The sequence below is a fragment of the Callospermophilus lateralis genome, chromosome 13, assembly GCF_048772815.1.
Source record: "Callospermophilus lateralis isolate mCalLat2 chromosome 13, mCalLat2.hap1, whole genome shotgun sequence".
Classification (NCBI taxonomy): Eukaryota; Metazoa; Chordata; class Mammalia; order Rodentia; family Sciuridae; genus Callospermophilus; species Callospermophilus lateralis.
In genome coordinates, this window is record NC_135317.1 from 32919446 (window position 1) to 32925360 (window position 5915).

Consider the following 5915-nt stretch of genomic DNA (forward strand, 5'->3'; position numbering starts at 1 on the left):
TACAACTTGAAGCATAGGAGAATATATTTGCAAATTGTTTATATGATAAGGGACTTCTATCCAGAATACACTCAGTAAAGTTTTATAACCCGATACTATATAGAAAAATAATTGGGCACAATGGTGCATACATGTGATCCCAGCTATTAGGGAGGCTGAGGCAGAAAGATCATAAGTTTGAGGACAGCCTGGGCAATTTAGCAAGACTCTGTTTCAAAATACAAAAAGTAAAAAGGCCTAGTGTGTAGCTCAGTGATAGAGTGCCCTGAGTTCAACTTCCAACTGCAAAAAAAAAAAAAAAAAAAAAGAGTAAGCCAGTTTTTTTTAAAAAAAGTAATTTGAATAGTCATTTTTCAGGAGAAGATATACATATGGAGCCAATAAGCAAGCAAAAAACAAATGCTCAACATCATTAGTAATTATGGAAATGCAAATCAAAACCACAATAAGATATACTTCATACCCACCAGGATGGGTTTGTGAAATGCTGTATACACTTGGGAAACACTTTGGCAGTTCATCAGAGGTTTATGAGAGCCTTAACCTAATCAATGGGTTAATCCACTTGAATAGATTAAAGGGGAGGGGGGTGGGTAGATAACAATAGGCAGATAAGGTGTGGCTAGAGGAGGTAGGTTGTTGTGGGTGTGCTTTTGAGGTATATGTGTTGTCCTTGGTAAGCCATATTCTCTCTCCACCCCCACTTTCTTCCTGATCGCTATGTCCTGACCTGCTCTCCTCCTCCACACCTTTCCATCATGATGTTCTGTCTCACCCCAGGGCCAGAGCAATGGAGTTGACCATCTATGAACTAAGACCTCTGAAATGAGCCCCAAATAAACTTCTCCACTAATTGTTTTTGTCAGATCTTTTTGATGGGAGCAGTAGTGAAAAAAACAGACTAAGACAGGCTGGTAACTCTGAAAGAGGTTTATTGAGCTCATAGTTCTAGAGGTTCAGGGAATGACACCAGCATCTGTGCAGCTCTGCTGAAGGCTTCATTCATGGTGGATGACATCACAATGGCAGGAGTGCACTGGGAGGAAGTCATCACTTGGCAAGACAGGAAGCTAGAGTGGGAAGGGGAGAAGCTAGTAATGACCTTCCACTAGGCCCCACCTCTTAAAGGTCCCATCACCTCTCCACATCATCACACTGCCATCCAAGCTCCCTGCCTGTGAAGCCTTGGGGGACACATTCAAACCACGTCCAAACCATAGCAGTTTTATCTAGAGTTACTATATAATCCTGCAGTTCTACTCTTAGCCATATAATCAGAAGAGATAAAAACATATGTCCACGTAAAAACTTGTATATCAATGTTCACAGGAGCAATATTCATACTATCCGTGAAGTGGAAACAACCCAAATATTCACTAACTGCTGAACAGGTAAACCAAATGTATATTCATACAATGAAATATTATTGAGCCATAAACAAAAGAAAGAACTGATACATGCTACACTATGAGTGAACTTTGAAAATGTGCTAAGTGAAAGAAATCAGATGGAAATGGCCATATACCATATGAAATAGCGTTCATATGAAATTCCTAGAATAGAAAAATCTATAGAGATAGAAAATAGTGGCTGGGCTGAGGGTATAGCTCAGGAGTAGAGTGTTTGCCTAGCATGTTGGAGGCCCTGGGTTGGAACCACAGAAGTGCCAAGAAAGAAGATAGAGGTTTCAGGGGTCAGGGTCAGAGGTGAAGAGGTAATGCAGACTGAAAACCAATGTGTAAGGAGTTCTTTTTGGGGTAAGAAAAAATATTTTGAAATTAGATTTTGATGACGATTATATAACTCTGTGGATATATTAAAAAGCACTGAAAAATATATTTTAAAGAGGTAAATCTATGGTATGTAATTATATCTAAATAAAGCTGTTTAAATAAAACTTGTCATGAACCAGTATCATGCTAAGTGCCTGAGATAAAAATAAATGATTATATATCATATTTTATCAGCAGTAGCAACAATTATTTTGTGATGTTGCATAAATCATGTATAACCATTCATGCATCTTAATGACTTTTCTGACAAATTCATGGTACTGTATAGGCACCTTAAATGTAATTGTTAAAATAATAGGAGAAATAGGTACATGTATGACTGCACATAGGGTGTGACGCTACATCGTTTACAACCAGGGAAATGAAAAGTTGTGCTGCAATTGTGTACAAAGAATCAAAATGCATTCTGCTGTCATGTATACCTAATGAGAATAAACAAATGAATACTTTGTTGAAAAAAAAGAAATCATATGCTATAAAAAGTGAATAAATAACAATATAAAAGAATTGAAGGAGCTGAGTTAGTGAAATGCAGTTAAATTTATAATTTTGTTTTTTCTTAAACATTTTGTGTAATATTCATGATATAAAAAATTTTTGTTCAACAAACATTTCTTGAGCACTTTAAAACACATATGAAAACATGCCTCAGTGTAATCATACACAGGACAAAACAAACAGAAAATAGAAGATATATATATATATATTTTTTTCTTTTTTTCTGAATTTTTTTGCTATCACAAAATATATTTAGCCCAATGTTTAATATAAAAATATACATGATCCAGTTTTTGCATCATGGTAACAGGCCGTTTGGAGAGGAATCATGGATTTCTCTGCTGAACATCATTATACCTGTTCTAAAACTTGTAACATGCTAATACTATTTTCTCATGTTGTCACCATTCCAATACCCTTCTGTTGCTCATTAGTTGTGATCTTCACACATTTATTCATAAAAGGATCAATTCCCTTTGGATGTAATTCATACCATGCAATTTTAGTGAAAACTTCTCCATAAATTTTTTCAACTCAGGAGGATAAGCTTTGCTCATGGTGACTATTCTCTGGGACCAGAGCTGCTTTGGATCAGAATTCATGGCTTCCCTCGGAATCCTCTGGAAAAAAAAAAAAAAAAAGTGCCCAGAAGGGGCTGGGGTTGTGGCTCGGGGCAGAGCACTTGCCTAGCATGCATGAGGCACTGGGTTTGATCCTCAGCACCATATAAATGTAAAACAAAGTTATTGTGTTCACCCAAAACTAAAAAATAAATATTAAAAAAAAATTGCCCAGAAAATATCAGGCTTTCAATAAACATCTCCTGAATGTTGTAAAATAAAAATGAAACATAAACAATACAAGTAAGCATCTTGGGATATGATGTTTAGGTTTTATATATATTTATTTTTAGAATTCAGTTGAATTGACAATTGAAAGTGAACAAATAAATAAATAAAGAGCATCATCTCATGCAAACACCTTAGTACTTTTTCTCCAGTTCATCTACCATCCATGGCATGTCACTGGCTAGAAGTGAAATTTTCAGGCAGGAGTGCAAGCTACTCTTAATTTATTTAAACTTTATGGTTCTTCTGAAATAGTTTTTATTTAATACTTGCATAATTTAAATATGATGTTAAAGAAGAGAACTACTGAATATCCTACTAAAGTCCTCATACCTTCAGTACGTTTTGTTTCTTAATTTAAAATTTTTTGATTGACATAATAATTGTATATATTTATGGGGTGTAGTATGATAGTTCAATGAATGTATATAATGTGTAAGGATCAGATCAGCATAACTGACACATCTGCCACCTCAAATATTTTTCATTTCTTTGTACAGGGAACATACAAAATTCTCTCTCTCATGGGCTGGGGATATAGCTCAGTTGGTAGAGTGCTTGCTGTGCATGCACAAGGAAAGGATCTGGGTTCCAGCACCACAAAACAAACAAACAAACAAACAACAACAAAAAAAAAAACTTTCTCTCTACCAGCTATTTGAAATATACAATGAACTATTGATAGCTGCAGTTATCCCACTGTACTAAAGGATATTAGAAGTTATTCCTTCAATACAACTGCACCTGATATTTATTTTTGTAGAAAAAAAAATAGAACAAAAGATGAAGAAAGGCTGAGAAGTATGTGTAATCATTGACTCGAGTTTACACTTGGAAAATGTGCAGATCCTGCTGATAAACAGACCAAGACTTGTCTACTGATTACCAAGTTCAAATACCCACGCATGCAGTGGCATTTTTCATCTTGTGAATTCAGTTGACTATTGAGAGAAGTCAGGGCTGTTATTCACAGGGAGATTTAATGACACACTTTGAAAAGAATATTCATTTCCCATGTACAGCCTTGAATCATTGCAGCATGAAGAGGAGGAACCCAAAAACCTCAAGTGTTCCCTGTATCTATTCATTTATGTTAGAGTAGTTAGACTAAAAACATTTTGTTCTCAGCTTTGTTGCCTGCATCTGGTTGATTTCACCGATATGATGATCCTATCTAGTAACAATAACTAAGCCTGCTAGTTGCAGAGGGAGAAATACAAATACAGCCCATGGCCTTGTTTATAAAGGCTTAACATCAAATTTGAGAAACAATACACATACACACACACACACACAGTGAATAACAAAGCAGAAAATGCAATAATCTGTTGCCAAGGTGATCCTAACATAACTCAGTTCTCTGCCAACATTAAAAAACAAACTTCATAATCTTTGTAATGTTTACCTGGAAGTTTTATACTTGTAAATAAGTGAACAAGAGAACGGTACAGCTTATCCTTCCTGGAGACCCATAAGGGACACTTCCTGGGGAACAAGGGGCATAGCCACACTCCACCTCCCTCTGAACGAGCAGAAGGCATTCTTCTGACTAAAAGGCCAATTGTAAAAATGCCTACACATTGTTTAACTTTTTTTGCAAAGACTTAAGAAAAAAATAAAAGAGACTTGACATTGTTACTTTAAAATTGCTTTTTAATTAAAAAAAGAAAGATGGGGGGCGCTGAGGTTGTGGCTCAGTGGCAGAGCACTTGCCTAGCACATGTTAGGCACTGGGTTGATTCTCAGTACCACGTATCAATGAATAAAATTAAGGTCCATTGACGACAACAACAACAAATTAAAAAAAGAAAGAAAAGAAAACATTTTTGTTTTGAAAAAAAATCCAAACAAGGCAGATATAAAAATAAAAGTGAAGAAGCTGGTGGTATTGCTCAGTGGTGGAGTGCATGCTAATTTAGCCTGCACAAGGCTCTGATTTCAATCTCCACTCCACCCAAAAAGCGAACTTCCCTGTGCTTTATCTCCCCCACCTCCCATCTCCTTAGCTCCCACTCCCACTTTTAACATTTGTTATATATTTCTAAACTTGGTTTTGTTTTGTTTTTGCAGTGCTGGGGATTGAACCCCAGTGGCTCTCTAGCACTGTGCTACATCCCCATTCCCATCCGTATCTATTTTTTATTTTAAGACAACGTCTTGCTGAGTTGCCCAGGCTGGGCGCAAACTTGCCATGTTCCTGCTTCAGCCTCTCAAGTAGATAGGATCACAAGGAGGCACCACCATGCCCAGTTTCTTTTCACATACATATATAGCTTATATAGATCATATACTCATATGCCTGTAAGAATTTTTCATCACAGGATTATGCTGTGAATATTTTCTCTGCAATATTCTTATTTTTACTTCCCTAGTATTTACCAGACATTTTTCATGTCACAACATATAGATCTACCTTATTCTTTTAATGTCTACAAGAAACTTCCAAAGTACAAAAGTGTAATAATGCATTTTTAATGATATTTAGATTGTTTTAACTTCTTCACTAGTCAAGTAATGTTGCAGAGAGTGTCTTGGCACATGAACCAAAACTTTATATAGGGGTTCCTTTAGTCGCTTATAAACATTTTAGAAGCTAATTCTTGAGAAGCCTTGCCAGTTTGAGGTATTGAATACCAATGGATCTGATTTGTTTTAGAAATTATTGTGTTTACAAAATATATATTTTTTTCATATTTTTACTGATGTACCATGGTTGAATATAATGGTGGAATTCATTGTTTTGTATTTGTACATACACAGAATATAACCATATAAT

At 35.7% G+C, this 5915-nt stretch overlaps 1 pseudogene; it reads right to left on the bottom strand.

Moving 5' to 3' along the window:
• Window positions 1-2642: 2642 nt before the first annotated feature.
• LOC143379437 (putative small nuclear ribonucleoprotein G-like protein 15 pseudogene) lies at window positions 2643-2848 on the bottom strand (annotated as a pseudogene).
• Between the last annotated feature and the right edge of the window lie 3067 nt (window positions 2849-5915).